General features: G+C 38.4%; 1 long non-coding RNA gene across 3 annotated transcripts in view; it reads right to left on the bottom strand.

Annotated features, from left to right (window-relative positions):
- The window catches only part of LOC147340970 (uncharacterized), a 229,203-nt gene that overhangs the window by 28,627 nt on the left and 181,963 nt on the right, over positions 1–18,613 (bottom strand). The window contains exon 3 of one of the 3 annotated variants that reach the window (XR_015158571.1): positions 7,614–7,999. The exons of the other annotated variants lie outside the window; for them this stretch is intronic. This is a non-coding gene — a long non-coding RNA (uncharacterized LOC147340970). Of the gene's footprint in view, positions 1–7,613; positions 8,000–18,613 lie in introns of those variants that run through there. 3 annotated transcript variants of the gene reach the window in all.

Below are 18,613 nucleotides of genomic sequence, written 5' to 3'. Positions count from 1 at the left end.
TCTCTGCTCCTTAGCTATACACCAGCCTTTCCCATTCACCTTTCTTCTTGTGGTCACTGTCTTTGACACCACTGTAATCTTCTCTGCTTCTTCAGCCAGCCCTCATCCATTAATACTTGAGAAGACCCAACCCTGAATACTATTCATGATCTCCCAGCCATGGCCCTTTAACTACTACAGCCTAAACATAGCTCCCCATCAAATCTTACCCACAATAGCTAGGTTTTAAAATACTTAGAATTAGTCAGTCTGTGCCTTAATTATGTACAGCATTCACCTATGTGAATATGTATATGACTTTGAATGGAGAGATCAACTTACTCTTAAATGGGAATACTCCCAGATAAGTGCATCTTGAATGGTAGGTATCTAGGTCCATTTGGGCTGCTATAACAAAAATAAGCTTATAAACAACAGAAATTTATTTTTCACAGTTCTGGAGGCTTGAAGTTAGAGATTAGGGTGCCAGCATGGTCTGGTGAGGGCCTCTTTTGAACTGCAGATTTCTCATTATATCTTCATATAGCGGAAGGGCTGAGTCAGCTCTCAGGGGCCTGTTTTATAAGGGCATTAATCACATTCATAAGGATTCCACCCTCAAGATCTGAGGGCCACCAAAAGGCCTCACCTCTGAATACCATCATACTGGGTGTTAGGATTTCAATATATTAATTTCAGAGGGATACAAGCATTCAGACCACAGTCATAGGCTTCTATCACTTTATGTGATAAAAGCTTTATGTTTATCTGAATATGTACTCTTCTAATGGGTAGGCAAACAAACTAAATTTGGTTGCAGAAAGTATTTTCAGGGATTTGTACAATAATAAAGCAGAATTCTTTGGGAATAATTAACTTTTTAAATGAGGTACTGTTACATCTTCCCTGACAACCTCAATATTATCATTTGCCAGCAAGGTCAGCATTTTCCTAATATATATTAGTCCAGTCATTGCTTTATCAATAAAATGTTGAGAGACTAAGACTACTCTTTCAAGCTCTATAAACTGAAGGAGGATATTTACTAATTGCTGTTGTGTAGAGGCATCTGGTCCCATCACTTCCTGGCAAATAGATGGGGAAACAATGGAAACAGTGAGAAACTTTATTTTCTTGTTCTCTAAAATCACTGCAGATGGTGATTGCAGCCATGAAATTAAAAGACGCTTGCTCCTTGGAAGAAAAGCTATGGCCAAACTAGAAAGCACATTAAAAAGCAGAGATTACTTTGCCAACAAAGGTCCATCTAGTCAAAGCTATGGTTTTTCCAGTAATCATGTATGGATGTGAGAGTTGTACTATTAAGAAAGTTGAGTGGTGAAGAATTGATGCTTTTGAACTGTGGCATTGGATAAGACTCTTGAGAGTCCTTTGGACTGCAAGGAGATCCAACCAGTCCATCCTAAAGGAAATCAGTCCTAGATATGCATTGCAAGGACTGATGCTGAGGCTAAAATTTCAATATTTTGACCACCTGATGTGAAGAACTGCCTCATTGGAAAAGACCCTGATGCTGGGAAAGATTGAAGGCAGGAAGAGAAGGGGACGGCAGAGGATCAGATGGTTGGATGACATCGCTGACTCAATGGGCATCAGTTTGAGTAAGCTCTGGGAGTTGGTGATGGACAGGGAAGCCTGGCATGCTGCCTTCCATGGGGTCACAGAGTCAGACACAACTGAGTGACTGGACTGAACTGAGAAACCTAATCTGATGAAATTTGGCTTTGAGACTAAATTCCTGTTTGGAACAGACATTATTGCAGAGAGGTAAGAGAATAGTCATGGTGTCAAATATGACACCCCTTTTACCTTAGGCAGTTATTTACTTATGAGCCTCAGTTTTGTCTTCTGTGAAATGAGTACGGTCATTTTAATATCTATGTCATAAGACTGATGTGAGGATTAAAGATGATCATGCTTTTCACAGTGTTCTCATATAAGAAGCACAGAATAAAGGTCCTAAGATATAATCTGGTATCAGCAAGGTCTAATAGAAAATAGACTATATTAAGAAAAATGAAATCCTAATAGACTATATTAGGAGGAAAATATGTATATGGAGATGAGACTCAGTATACCTTGGGGGAGAACAAGTAGCCAAGGGTAGGATTTCCACTTGGAAGTTACTAGAGAGGTTTCTATTCCTTAGAATTAAAGCCCTCCAGGCTCACTACCCTTCTTTTCTCTGTTCAATAAAAGTTACAAGCTTCTTCCCAACACATGTCCTTTGCACATGCTAATACTTCTGCTTCCAACACTCAGCCTTAACTAAACCCCCCATCACATTAGGCTGATGATTTCCTACCTTTCCTTTAAATCTCAGCTTCCGTGAATTCTCCAAGGCATATTTTCCTTGGCCTCCCAGTCTTAGCATTCTCTATTAATTTTTCTCATAGGACTCTGCATTTTTCCTTTCACTGAATTTATCATAATATGTAACTATATATATTTTATGAGGTTAAAATTATCTGTCTCCCCCTTCCAACTGTAACCTCTCTAATGCCAGGGGCTATGTCTATATTAATTCTCTTATTCGGTACTTATTGAATGAATGAAAGAATGTCAATGGGAGAATTAATTTTAAAAATTCATAGATGAGGTAATCAACTTGAATTAAGTTCACATTAGGATCTAAATAACTGTTATTCATTCCTTCCTGACAGCATGTTTGGATGGCTTGGAAGAGAGCAAAGGAAAGTGGGTGAAACTGTAGAGGAAGAAAGAGTGATGATAGGAGTATTGGAAGCTGAACACAATATAACTTTGGCCTCTGCTCCACCAGGCTAGGGCCACCAGCCTGCCCTGACTGACTGAACCTATAAGATGGGCAGCCATCTCACAAGGTATCATCCTTTCATTTGTAAATATATTTCAGATGAGCATATAAGGCAGACACCAAAGTCTGAGAGTTCAAGATTTTAAGATTTGTTTTGCTGAAATTGTCAGTTTAAATGGCTCCATGTTTCTCTTCCAAGATTTATAAACTGACAAGACTGACAAGCTTACTGTCTTCCATCTTTGAACTGGACATATCTAGTTGCAGAAAGTGTACTGAATTTACGGAGGTGACATATTCTTTTTTTAAGACTGAAATAAGCAGACATCAATGAGTTCATATTGGCAGATTCTCTCCCTAAACTGTAAGCACATAGCAGACCTTTCTGGCACAGTGATCACCCAAGGACGGAGTGTGAGGGTGAGGCATGTAGCATTTTCTGCCAGGATTTGGGCTTGCAAAAAAGCTGATTGTTTTCTCATGGAGGGGTTGATATTTTCAAATTCTTAAGGCCTGCCATTCTAAGTTTTAAAGAAACATTCCTGTTATAGAACTGGAATATTATTTAAAAAGTGAAACTATCAACTGCTGAAGGGCTTCGCTGATACCTCAGTTGGTAAGGAATCTGCCTGCAATGCAGGAGACCTGGGTTCGATTCCTGGGTTGGGAAGATTCCCTGGAGAAGGGAAAGGCTACCCACTCCAGTATTCTGGCCTGGAGAATTTCATGGACTGTATAGTACATGAGGTAGCAAAGAGTTGGACAAGACTGTGCGACTTTCACTCACTTCAATTGCTGAGAGATGGATGGATGGTGTTTGGGTTTAGGGACTTACATGTTTTGAATGTTTACTATATCGCAGGCTTTTTATTTACACTATATCATTTAATTTCCAAAACGTCCCTAGAGACAGATACCACTTTTCCCATTTTGCAGCTGAAAATATAAACCTCATAGAGTTGCCTACCCAAAGTGACACAGCCAGTATGTAGCACAGCCAGCATTCAAACTCAGGTCTGTTTGGCTCTGAACCTCAGCCATTCTTCACCATATTTTGCAACTTCTTAGATGTATTTATAATGCAGCATTATATCTATATAAATGGAAACAGTATCAACCATGCCACCCTGCTAAGTACTTTTGTTCTTCCCACTTCTCATCAATATTCAATTTGGAATCCTACCAAAATTTTGCTTCCACTTTAATCCCAGTGCAAATGTGGATACAGAAGGAGCATCAGAATATTAAGGAAAACAGAACTGAAAAATTCTTTGGAATAAGGATTTTATGTTATTCTCATTTTAGTATCCCCAAAACCAAGCATAAATTCTGCCTCATAATAGAGGTTCAATAATGTTTGAGTGAGGAAAGAAAAGATTTGGGAGCTTACCAAGGAGATCCTTTAGTGGTGGAGACACTTGGATGTTTATTTGCTGAGAGAGATCTCCTTGCATTGCTGGCTATATAAACTGTACATCCACCCAGGGATGATTGGATCATGACTCACACACCCAACATGAAAACTGTTTATGATAATGAAATCAATGCCCGGGCCAGAAAATTTAGGGAATGGCAAAGGTATTATTTTTCTTCATTCCTAACTCCTTAGGAAGGGTATGTACTATTATTAGATCCCCCAGACAGTCACTTAGCTATTAGCACCAGGCACTATGCTAGTCACTGGAAATACAAAGATAAATGAGCCTCAAATACTACTTTGAGAGAGTTCACAACCTAGTTGGGAAGACAGACCCATAAGCATTATTATTTTATATGAAATATAGCAAAGAGTGATGGTAGATATAAACAAGTTATTTAAGAAATTCAGAGGAAGGGTACCTGACAAACCTGGTATTATAAAGGAAAACTTCCTGGAGGAACTGACACCAAAGTTGAATTTCGATGGATGTATAGCATTTAGCCAGGAAAGTCATAGATTTGGAAGTGATCACCATATAGATAAGAGTTGAAAAATGGTTTCCGTGATGGTTCAGCTGTAAAGAATCGGCCTGTAATGCAGGAGATGCAGGTTCAACCCCTGGGTTGGGAAGAATCCCTGGAGAAGGAAATGGCAACCCACTCCAGTATTTTAGCCTGGGAAATTCCATGGACAGATGAGCCTGGTGGGCTATAGTCCATGGAGTCCCAAATTTTCAGACACGATGGAGTGACTGAGCATGAAGAGTTGAAACGGTGAAAGCGGATAAGATCTCCAGTGAAAATTTGCAGAGTAATAATACCTTTGGAACTAAACTATAACTCTTGAGAATATCAACATTTGGGGGCTCAAAAAGAGACCATAAGGAAACAAAGGAGGACCAGTGAGACACAGGATAAATAAAATAGTTTTTGTGCCACTTGACTGGCCACTCAAATGTTCATATGCAAGTGTGCTCATTCACTCAGTCATGTCTGACTCTGTGATCCCATGGACCATAGCCCGCCAGGCTCCTCTGTCCATGGAATTTCCCAGGCAAGAATAAGTACTTCTATTTGTAATAGGCAAAAATTGAAAACTTGAATGCTCAATAGCTGGTGAATGGGTAAACAAACTAAGGTGTGTGCATGCCTGCTATGATGCTTCAGTCCTAACTCTTTGCAACACCATGGACTTTAGCCCCCTAGGCTCCCCTGTTCGTGGGCTTGAGTGGGTTGCCATGGCCTCCTCCCAGGAATCTTCCCAACCCAGGGATCGAACTTGTGTCTTCTTCATTGACAGGTGGGTTCTTTACCACTAGTGCCACCTGGGAAGCCCCGGTGAACTACTAATACACCAAACAAAACAGATGAGTCTCAAAAACATCATGCTATAAGAAACACACCAGAAACCAAAGAGTAAATACTATACAATTTCTTTCATATGAAATATTTTAAAGGAAAAAACTGATCTAAGGTTATCCAGGGAACAAATTAGCAGTTAGCTGGGTCTGGGGAGGGAGAGAGGAATGACTGAAAAGGGGCAAGAGGGGACTTTGGGGGATGAAGGAAATACTATTTATCTTAAGTACAGTGGTAATTACAGGAGTGTGCACATTTGTCATACTGAGCCAATGGTATTCTTAAAATGAGGACATTTTACTGTAAGTAAATTGTATTTCAATAAGGTCAAAATAAACCTTAAGATAAAACAATCTGTAGTGAAAATTCCCTAGTTGTCCAGTGACGAATACTCAAAACTCCCAATTCAGGGACCCATGTTCCACATGCCACAACTAAGAACTAGCACAGCCAAAATAAATAAATAAATACTAAAATTAAAAAAAAAAAATAGTAGTCTGTAATGTCACAGAAGTTTTATAGTATTATATCCCCAAAACCGTATTAAGTATATAACTTCTCAGAAACCAAGATTTTTGACATTTCAGGATGGGGAGCTTAAATCAACAACAATAACTGCAGGACTGATATCCTGTAAAACACAAAGTGGGTGGGGGTTACCCATTGGTATTTAGAAGATAACTAGTAATATGTGTAAGAGATATTTGATGGAATATGAAAGCAAAAGCTAGATTGCAGTTAGTTGCAGAGTGAAGTTAGAAAAGAGGGATTCTGGATGTATATTACCCTTCTGAGAAATTCAGACAGAAAACAGAAGGGTAGCAACAGAGCTCAAAGAAGGGTTGGGTAGTGTTCATTTTGGGAGAATTTTTTTTCCTATATTTATAGACTGAGAGTAAAGAATCAGTAGAGAGGGAGGGGACTGTGAAGGTTGCAGGGGACATAGGGAGGGGTGAGGATAAGGGTTAAAGTGGAGTGATTTGTCTTGAAAAGACATGAAGAGGGCTGTAGATACAGATGAGTTTGTAAGTAGAAGGGTTAGAAATTGAGGGAGGACATTCTGATTCCCTATGTCATCTTTTGAAAATGTGTGAGTCCACATTTGAATATTGAATTGAGAAAAGGGAGAATTTTTGGAATAGCCATGAATTTGAAAGTGTTGGCTCAGATCAACTAAAAGGACTGAAGGGCAACATGAAAGGCCCAGATGTAATAATAAGCTGTTGTAATGTTGCCAACATGAATTCATATTTTTGGTTTATTTCACCAGGGTTCCATTCCTCCACATATGGATGAGAAGTACTTTAGAATTAATTAATCATTTGAGTTCTGCTGAATGGTCCTACAGAAGCATAAGAGAAGGAATTTGAGGGTGTTGTTAAAGGGATCATTTTAGCATTGGGTCCAGGTTGAACATAGACAAAAAAATTCAAAGGAAATTGATAAATTAAAGGAAAATAGAAAAGTCAAAGGAGCCAGAAGGACTAATTATGTTATAAAAAGGAAGGGGAGTTGGTAGGTAATTTCTGAGAGACCTGGAAATTATAGTTGTGATTAGACAAAAAGAACATCAAAAATTTTTTCCCATCCTCCCCAATCCCATCCTCACCCCAGCAACCCAGGGATTAAGGGTTTTCTTTTGTGCTCAGGGACTCCTTGCTTCAGTTTTTAGAGATATATAAAATTCAATGGAATTTAAAGATTTCATAGGTAGTAAAGATCTAGTCAATGGTGAGAGACTGCAAATCTTAGAGGGAAAATATTTCTCATGTATAGCATATGCTCACTAAATGACTGTCAATATATGAATGGAGAGATTTTATGATGAGGGATTGTGCAGATGGCTTAAGAATGATGGGTATTCAATGGGGAAAGATTCCTGGAAGAGGTAGATTCTGAAATAAATATCAAAGAGGAATCATTATGGTCAAGGTAATATTAGTTGGTTTTGTCACTTGAAAGATACTGCAGATTATGAGTCACATGCCATAGTTTCTGTTTTCAGTGAAAGTTCACAGAAAATCATATTGAGCAAGGTAAGAAAAAGTGGTAGTGAGAATTCGTTTTTTTTTTTTTTATTTTATTTTATGCATTTTTAAAGATTTGTTTCTGTTTACATTTATTACAAATATTGATTATATTCCCCATGTTGTACAATACATACTTGAGCCTATCTTACACCCAATATGTTGTATCTCCCACTCCCCCAAGTGTCAGTTGCTCAGTCGTGTCCAACTCTTTGCAACCTATGGACTGTATCCTGCCAGGCCACTCTGTCCATGGAATTCCCCAGGCGAGAATACTGGAGTGGGTAGCCAGCCATTTTCTTCTACAGAGGATCTTCCAGACCCAGTGATCGAATCTGGGTCTAATGCATTGCAGGGAGGTTCTTTACCATCTGAGCTACTAGAGAAGCCCTGCTCACCTAAAGGTGTTAGGGAGAATCTGGAGAGTTAGAACAAATAAGCAATTTTAGTGGCCATTACCCAGGTATACCCAATTTAAATAGTAAGACTAATTATAAATATATATGCACTCTATATATTGAGAGATTCTATGCATCTGATTCATTTGATGATCAGAACCTTATAAGATAGACAGTATTATTATTTCCATTTTACAGAGGAAGAAAAAAAAAAGTTTAGAAATGTTAACTTCCCCAGAATCACACAGTTTATAAGTGGCAGAAATTGGATTCCAAACAGGTATGTTTCCAACTCTTTAGTGCTTTTCATATGAACCTATCCTTGTATCTCTTGGGCCTTATGAGTTGCTGAACTCCTGCTGCTTCCCATATCCAATTGAGTATAGTTATTAACTTGAAATTCAGTTGAAGCAAAGGATTACCCTTCTCCTGTAGTCCAACAAATGAATTATCTTAATTGTACCAAGTTCATAACTAAAATCTCAGAGCTAGTAAGTAAGCAGCTGCATGGTCCCATTAAAACTACCAGCATTATGATTCTTACCTCATCAAAATTATATCTGGGAATATTACATGAGAAAACATTAATTTTATAATTGAAAAACAAAAATAAATATATTGGAAGGAATAATTCTTTGAAAACCACAAACTACCAAATCCCAACTAAGATAAAATAATCTGAATAGTCCCTAAAAAAAACAAATAACTGAACTCATAATTAGAAGCTCCCTAAAAAAGGAAATCTCCAGCCTCAGTTTCACAGTTTTAAAGGATATACTTAAAGAAACATCAACACCATTGTACAGTGTCTTCAAGAAAACAGATGAGGAAGGAACACTTCAATTCATTCTATGAGACCAGTATTATCTTAACAACAAAAACCAGATAAAATGGCACAAGAAAATTATAAACTGATATTTCTCATGTTTAGATGCAAAAAATATCAATAAAATATTAGCAATTGAATCCTGCACCTTATAAAAAGTATTATACACTGTTATCAAGTGGGATTTATTCCAGGTTTGCAAGAGTGATTCAACACAAGAATATCAGTTAATGTAATACCTTGTACCAAAAGAATATAGAAAATAAACATGATCATCTCAATAGATTCAGAAAAATCTCATTTCAATGACAAAAGTACTCAGTAAACTAGCAATAGAGGGGCACTTTTCACCCTGATATGGAATATCTAAAAACCTTACAGATAACATCAAAATAGTCAAAGACTGAAGGCTTTCCTCTGAGATCAGGAACAAGGCAAGAATGTCTTTGGTATTCCACACAGTACTGGAAGCTCTAGCCACTGCACTAAGGCAATTAAAATAAATAAAAGGCATTCATGGAGGCAGTCCTAAGATGGTGGAGGAATAGGATGGGGTGACCACTTTCTCCCCCACAAATTCATTGAAAGAGCATTTGAACACGGAGTAAATTCCACAGAACAACTTCTGAATGCTGGCAGAAGACATCAGGCACCCAAAAAGGCAGGCCATTGTCTTCAAAAGGAGGTAGGACAAAATACAAAAGATAAAAAGAGAGACAAAAGAGGTAGGGATGGAGATCCATCCCAGGAATCTTAAAAAAGAGAGAAGTTTCCAAGCACCAGGAAACACTCTCTCCGATGGGTCTGTGGCGAGCCTTGGAATCTCAGAGGGCAAAATAACCGGGAAGAAATATAAATAAATAATTAAAACCCACAGATTACATGCCTAACAGCAACTCCCAGAGGAGCAGCAGCCCAGATGGTCCCATCCCACACTAGCGAGCCTGGGTGGCACAGGGAGGAGCAGGCTGCATTGCCTAGGGTAAGGACAAGGCCCTTTGGGGCCTTGCCTGAGGGCAATCTGAGGAAACTAGCTTGAGATAGCAACCCAGACTGGGATAGCTATCCAGTGAAAAGGCAAAAAGCCCTAACCTAAGACACTGCCAGGCATGCTCACAGAACAAAGGATTGAGCAGAGCTAGCTGGCTGCGAATCAACCTATTCCCTGCCAGAGACAGGCAGGTGAGTGCAGCCAGAGATGGAAGAGGGCAATCACAGCCTAAGAGAGGCATCCTATACCAAACTGCAACCAGACTTTGTTACTAACCAAGACATCTTTGGTTTCTGGACGGTCGACATCTGCCGGGAGGGTTGCAGCCAGAGATCAGCTCCCCAGAAGATACACACCCAGAAAACCAAGCAGCTGGGACAGGGGAGGGGATAAGTTGCAGCCTTCAACTGGGGGCGACGACACGCACCAAACACCTGGTCACCTGAGCTGCTCAGACCTGGGATGGCGCAAAACGCAGGCCCAACCAAGTCTGCGCCTTTGTGGAGTACCCGAGAACCTGAACCTGAGAGGTTTAGACCTGGGAAGTACAGGCAAACCAGGGCCAGAATCAGACAGTTTCCAGCAGAGCAACCTAGAGTCTGAGAGCAGTGTAGACTGGGAAAGCACACATGCCATGAGTGGGGGGCAAACAAGTGTGGCTGAATTACTGCGAGCACATGCCAGTGACATTTGTTTGCAGTGTTCCTCCCTTCCCAAAGCACAACTGAACAAGCGAGCCTAAAAAAAAAAAAAAAAAAGTGACCACCACCATGCCCCTTGTGTCAGAGCAGAAATTAGACACTGAAGAGACCAAAAAACAGAAGAAGCTAAAATAAACAGAGGGAACCACTTGGAAGTGTCAGGTGCGATAGATTAAAACCCTGTAGTTAGCACCGACTACATAGGAAGGGGCCTATAGACCTTGAGAAGTACAAGCCAGAACAAAGAACTATCTGAAAATGAACTGACCCCACACAGTTCGCAACAGCTCCAGAGAAAGTCTTAGATATATTTTTACTATTATTATTTTTTAAATTTAATTAAAATTTTTTTTATTATTTTTAATTATTTTAAGTCACCATTACTCCTTTAATTTTCACTTTTATAACCTACTATTACCTTGCAAAAAAAAGACCCTATTTTTAAAGCAAATTTCACATATATATATATATATTTTATAATTTTTGTGACTTTTTTATATTGTATTTTTGAGAATCTAAACTCTACTCTAGATTTTTAATCGTTGCTTTTTGGTATTTGTTATCAACTTTGTACCTTTAAGAACCCAATCTTCAATACCCATTTTTACTTGGGAGTGAGATCACCTGCCTGATTGCTCTCTCCCCATTATGACTCTCCTTTTTCTCAGCCAGGTCACCCCTATCTCCTCCCTCCCCCTTCTCTTCTCTGTCCAACTCTGTGAATCTCATTGTGTGTTCTGGGCTGTGGAGAACACTTAAGGAACTGATTACTGGCTGGATCTGTCTCTCTCCTTTTGATTCCCCCTTTTATCCTCCTAGCCATCTCTGCCTCCTTCCTCCCTCTTCTCTTCTCTATGTAACTCTGTGAACATCTCTGAGGGAACCAAACCGTGGAGAGCACAAAGGGAAGTGATTACTGGCTAGCTTGCTTTCTCCCCCTTTGATCCCCCCTATTATCTTTCTAGTCACCTTTATCTCCCTCCTCCCTCTTCTCTTCTCCATGTAACTCTGTGAACCTCTCTGGGTGTCCCTCACTGTGGAGAAACTTTTCATCATTAACCTAGATGTTTTATCATCCATGCTGTAGAGATGGAGAAGTCTTGATGCTACTGTAAGAATAAGACTGAAAACCAGAGGCAGGAGGCTTAAGTCCAAATCCTGAGAATACCAGAGAACTCCTGGCTCCAGGGAACATTAATCAATAGGAGCTCATCAAACGCCTCCATACCTACACTGAAACCAAGCACCACCTAAGGGCCAGAAAGCTCCAGAGTAAGACATACCATGCAAATTCTCCATCAACACAGGAACATAACCCTGAGCATCAATATACCGGCTACCCAAAGTTACATCAAACCCAATGACATCGCAAAACTCATTACTGGACACTTCATTGCACTCCAGAGAGAAGAAATACAGCTCCACCCACCAGAACACCAACACAAGCTTCCCTAACCAGGAAACCTTGACAAGCCACCGGTACAAACCCACCCACAGTGAGGAACCTCCACAATACAGAGGAACCACCAACTACGAGAATACAGAAAGGCCACCTCAAACACAGCAATATAAACAAGATGAAAAGGGAGAGAAATACCCAGCAGGTAAAGGAACAGGATAAATGCCCACAAAACCAAGCCAAAGAGGAAGAGATAGGAAAACTACCTGATAAAAATTTCAAATAATGATAGTGAAAATGATCCAAAATCTTGAAAACAAATTGGAGTTACAGATAAATAGCCTGGAGACAAGGATCGAGAAGATGCAAGAAAGGTTTAACAAGGACCTAGAAGAAATAAAAAAAGAGGCAATATATAATGAATAATGCAATAAATGAGATTAAAAAAAAAAAAACACTCTGGAGGGAACCAACAGTAGAATAACGGAGGCAGAAGATAGGATAAGTGAGGTAGAAGATAGAATGGTAGAAATTAATGAAACAGAGAGGAGAAAAGAAAAAAAAAATGAAAAGAAATTAGGACAAACTTAGAGGCCTCTGGGACAATGTTAAATGTTCCAACAATTGAATCATAGGAGTCCCAGAAGAAGAAGACAAAAAGAAAAACCATGAGAAAATAGTTGAGGAGATAATAGTTGAAAACTTCCCTAAAATGGGGAAAGAAATAATCACTCTAATCCAAGAAATCCAAAGAGTCCCAGACAGGATAAATCCAAGGTGAAACACCCCAAGAAACATATTAATCAAATTAACAAAGATCAAACACAAAGAACAAATATTAAAAGCAGCAAGGGGAAAACAACAAATAACACGCAAGGGGATTCCCATAATGATAACAGCTGAGCTTTCAATAGAAACTCTTCGGGCCGGAAGGGAATTAGAGGACATACTTAAAGTCATGAAAGAAAATAACCTACAGCCCAGATTACTGTATCCAGCAAGGATCTCATTCAAATACGAAGGAGAAATCGAAAGCTTTACAGACAAGCAAAAGCTGAGAGAATTCAGCACCACCAAACCAGCTCTCCAACAAATGCTAAAGGATTTTCTTTAGACAGGAAACACAGAAAGGGTGTATAAACTCAAACCCCCAAAAATAAAGTAAATGGCAATGGGATCATACTTATCTGTAATTACCTTAAATGTAAATGGGCTGAATGCCCCAACCGAAAGACAAAGATTGGCTGAATGGATACAAAAAGAAGACCCCTATATATGTTGTCTACAAGAGACCCACGTCAAAATAAGGGACACATACAGACTGAAACTGAAGGGCTGGAAAAGATGTTCCATGCAAATAGACACCAAAATGAAGCAGGAGTAGCAATACTCATATCAGATAAAATAGACTTTAAAACAAAAGCTGTGAAAAGAGATGAAGAAGGACTCTACATAATGGTCAAAGGATCAATAAAAGAAGAAGACATAACAACCATAAATATATATGCACTCAACATAGGAGCACCACAATATGGAAGACAAATGCTAACAAGTATAAAAGGGTAAATTAACAATAACACAATAATAGTGGGAGACTTTAATACCCCACTCACACCTATGGATAGATCAACTAAACAGAAAATTAACAAGGAAATACAAACTTTAAATGATACAATAGACCAGTTAGACCTAACTGATATCTATAGGACATTTCACCCCCAAACAATGAATTTCACCTTTTTCTCAAGTTCACACAGAACTTTCTCCAGGATAGATCACATCCTGGGCCATAAATCCAGCCTTGGAAAATTCAAAAACATTTGAAATCATTCCAAACATATTTTCTGAGCACAATGCAGTAAGATTAGATGTCAGTTACAGGAGACAAACTATTAAAAATTCCAACATATGGAGGCTGAACAACACACTGCTGAACAACCAACAAATCACAGAAGAAATCAAAAAAGAAATCAAAATATGCATAGAAACAAATGAAAATGAAAACAAAACAACCCAAAACCTATGGGACACTGTAAAAGCAGTGCTAAGGGGAAGGTTCATAGCAATACAAGCTTACCTCAAGATACAAGAAAAAGTCAAATAAATAACCTAACTCTACACCTAAAGTAAATTGAAAAGGAAGAAATTATGAACCCCAGGTTTAGTAGAAGGAAAAAAAAATCTTAAAAATTAGAGCAGAAATAAACGCAAAAGAAACAAAAGAGACCATAGCAAAAATCAATAAAATCAAAAGCTGGTTCTTTGAGAAGTTAAATGTAATTGACAAAACATTAGCCAGACTCATCAAGAAACAAAGGGAAAAAAAGATCACAACAGACAACACAGAAATACAAAGGATCATAAGACACTATTATCAGCATCTATATGCAAATAAAATGAAAAACTTGGTTAAATGGACAAATTCTTAGAAAAGTACAACTTTCCAAAATTAAACCAGGAAGAAATAGAAAATATTAACAGACCCATCACAAACATGTAAACTGAAACTGTAATTAGAAATCTTCAAAAAAAAAAAAAGCCTAGGACCAGAGGGCTTCACAGCTGAATTCTACCAAAATTTTAGAGAATTAACACCTATGCTACTCAAACACTTCTAGAATTGCAGAGGAAGGTAAACTTCCAAACTCATACTATGAGGCCACCATCACCCTAATACCAAAACCTGACAAAGATGCCACAAAAAAAAAAAAAAAAAGTAAAACTACAGGCCAATATCATTGATGAACATAGATGCAAAAATCCTTAACAAAATTCTAGCAATCAGAATCCAACAACACATTAAATAGATTATACATCATGACCAAGTGGGCTTTATCCCAGGGATGCAAGGATTCTCCAATATCTGCAAATCAAACAATGTAATACACCACATGAACAAATTGAAAGATAAAAACCATATGATTATCTTAATAGATGAAGAGAAAGCCTTTGACAAAATTCAACATCAATTCATGATTAAAAACCCTCCAGAAAGCAGGAATAGAAGGAACATACCTCAACATAATAAAAGCTTTATATGATGAACCGACAGCAACCATTATCCTCAAAGGTGAAAAATTGAAAACATTTATCCTAAAGTCAGGAACAAGACAAGGGTGCGCACTTTCACCACTACTATTCAACATAGTTTTAGAAGTTTTGGCCACAGCAATCAGAGCAGAAAAATAAAAGGAATCCAAATTGGAAAAGAAGAAGTAAAACTCTCACTATTTGCAGATGACATGATCTTCTACATAGAAAACCCTAAAGACTCCAACAGAAAATTAGTAGAGCTAATCAATGAATATAGTAATGCTGAAGGATATAAAGTTAACACACAGAAATCCCTTGCATTCCTATACACTAACAATGAGAAAGCAGAAAGAGAAATTAAGGAAACAATTCCATTCACTTTTGCAACGAAAAGAATAAAATACTTAGGAATATATCTACCTAAAGATACAAAAGATCTATATATAGAAAACTATAAAACACTGGTGAAAGAAATCAAAGAGGACACTAATAGATGGAGAAATATACTGTGTTCATGGAACAGAAGAATCAATATAGTGAAAATGAGTATACTACCCAAAGCAATCTACAGATTCAATGCAATCCCTATCAAGGTACCAATGGTATTTTTCACAGAGCTAGAACAAATAATTTCACAATTTGTATGGAAATACAAAAAACCTCGAATAGCCTAAGCAATCTTGACAAAGAAGAATGGAACTGGAGGAATCAACCTCCCTGACTTCAGGCTCTACTACAAAGCCACAGTCATTAAGACAGTATGGTACTGGCACAAAGACAGATATATAGATCAATGGAACAAAATAGAAAGCCCAGAGATAAATCCACACACCTTTGGACACCTTATCTTTGATAAAGGAGGCAAGAATATACAATGGAAGAAAGACTATCTCTTTAACAAGTGGTGCTGGGAAAACTGGTCAACCACTTGTAAAAGAATGAAACTAGAACACTTTCTAACACCATATGCAACAATAAACACAAAATGGATTAAAGATATAAATGTAAGACCAGAAACTATTAAACTCCTAGAGGATAATATAGGTAAAACACCCTCTGACATAAATCACATCAGGATCCTCTATGACCCACATCCCAGAATATTATAAGTAAAAGCAAAAATAGACAAATGGGACCTAGTTAAAATTAAAAGATTCTGCACAACAAAGGAAACTATAAGCAACGTGAAAAGACAGCCTTCAGAATGGGAGAAAATAATAGCAAATAAAGCAATGGACACAGAATTAATCTCAAAAATATACAAGCAACCCCTGCAGCTCAATTCCAGAAAAACAAACAACCCAATCAAAAAATGGGCCAAAGAACTAAACAGACATTTCTCCAAAGAAGACACACAGATGGCTAACAAACACATGAAAAGATGCTCAACATCACTCATTATCAGAGAAGTGCAAATCAAAACCACTATGAGGTACCATTTCATGCCAGTCAGAATGGCTGCTATTCAAAGGTCTACAAGCAATAAATGCTGGAGAGGGTATGGAGAAAAGGGAACACTCTTACACTGTTAGTGGGAATGCAAACTAGTACAGGCACTGTGGAGAACAGTGTGGAGTTTCCTTCAAAATCTGGAAGTAGAACTGCCATATGACCCAGCTATCTCACTGCCAGGCATACACACTGTGGAAACCAGAATTGAAAGAGACACATGTACCCCAATGTTCATAGCAGCACTGTTTATAATAGCCAGGACAGGGAAGCAACCTAGATGTCCATCAGCAGATGAATGGATAAAACCTGTGGTACATACACACAATGGAGTATTACTCAGCCATTAAAAAGAATACATTTGAATCAGTTCTAATGAGATGGATGAATCTGGAGCCTATTACACAGAATGAAGTAAGCCATAAAGAAAACCATCAATACAGTATACTAAAGCATATATATGGAATTTAGAAAGATGGTAACGATAATCCTGTATGTGAGACAGCAAAAGAGACATAGATGTATAGAACAATCTTTGGGACTCTGTGGGAGAGGGCAAGGGCAGGATGATATGGTAGAAGGGCATTGAATCATGTAAATTATCATATGTGAAACAAATCGCCAGTCCAGGTTCATTGCATAATACACGGTGCTTGGGCCTGGTGTACTGGGATGACCCAGAAGGATGGGATGCGGAGGGAGGTGGGAGGGGGATTCAGGATGGGGAACACGTGTACACCCATAGCGGATTTAAGTCAATGTATGGCAAAACCAATACAATATTATAAAGCAAAATAAATAAACAGGAAAAAAGGCATTCAGGTAGTAAAGGAAGAAATAAAACTTCCCGTATTTGTACATGACAAGAAAATCCCCCCAAAAAAACCTACAGGCCAAACCAAAAAGTTCTTAAGAAATAAAATGTTAGTTCACAAGATACATCAACTTACACAAATCAATTAAATTATTATATACTAGCACTGAGGATGTGGAAAATTAAATTTGCAATCCCTTCAGAGGAAATGACATAATTTGGTATAAATATAACAAAACATACACAGGGTCTGCATGCTAAAACATAAAACCCTGATAAAAGAAATTAAAGATATCTAAGGAAAGAAGAGGCATATCATGTTTATAGTTTGGAAGAATAAACACAGTAGAGTTGAAGGAATGGTGCTAAAGCTGAAACTCCAGTACTTGGGCCACGTTATGCGAAGAGTTGACTCATTGGAAAAGACGCTGATGCTGGGAGGAATTGGGGGCAGGAGGAGAAGGGGATGACAGAGGATGAGATGGCTGGATGGCATCACTGACTCGATGGATGTGAGTGTGAGTGAACTCCGGGAGTTGGTGATGGACAGGGAGGCCTGGCATGCTGCTATTTATGGGGTCACAAAGAGTCGGACACAACCGCGCTACCGAACTGAACTGAACTGAAAGTTGTCAAATTTCCCGAAATTGACCTATACATCAACCTATACATTTGACAGTGATTGCCGGCGCAATCACTGTCAAAGTCCCAGCTTTTTTTTTTTTTTGGAGACACAGACAAGATTTTTTCTGAAATGTATATGAAAGGGCATAGTTCCTAGAATAGCTAAAACAATCTTGAAAAATAGAATCATGTGGGGTATTAAGGCCTAACATTTATCTATAGCTTTCAAAATAGTGTGCTACTGATGGAGTGATAGACCTATACAACAATTAAGCAAAATATAGAATGCAGAAATATACCCATGCAGATGTGCCCAACTGATTTTGGACAAACAGGCAAAAGAAATTCAGTGGGGGATGGACAGCCTTTTTAATACATGTTTCTGTAGTAACTAGGCATTCATTACACAAAATACAGAAATACCCCATATACACTGTAAAACTTTCAGAAACATAGGAGAAAATTATCAGGATCTAGGGCTAGGCAAAGAGAATTTAGACTTGACACCAAAAGTACCAATTGTAAGACAAAAATGATAAAATAGACTTGGTGCATCCTCAGTTGCTTCAGTCATGTCCAACTCTTTGCAACCCTATGGACTGTAGCCCACTAGGCTCTCTGTCCATTGGATTACTGGAGTGGTTTGTGATGCCCTCCTCCAGGGGAATCTTCTAGACCCAGGGATCAAACCTGCAACTCCTGCAGCTCCTGCATTGCAGGCAGAGTCTTTACCACTGAACTGCTTGTTCTTAAAAAAAAAAAAAAAAAAAAAAGGGATCCACTTAAAATGTGATTCT

Source organism: Bos grunniens, chromosome X (genome assembly GCF_055505025.1).
Source record: "Bos grunniens cultivar Pamir isolate PY7600 chromosome X, Bosgru_T2T1.0, whole genome shotgun sequence".
Taxonomy (NCBI): Eukaryota; Metazoa; Chordata; class Mammalia; order Artiodactyla; family Bovidae; genus Bos; species Bos grunniens.
The sequence above is the reverse complement of the archived record's forward strand: the minus strand, read 5'-3'. Positions and strand labels throughout refer to the sequence as shown.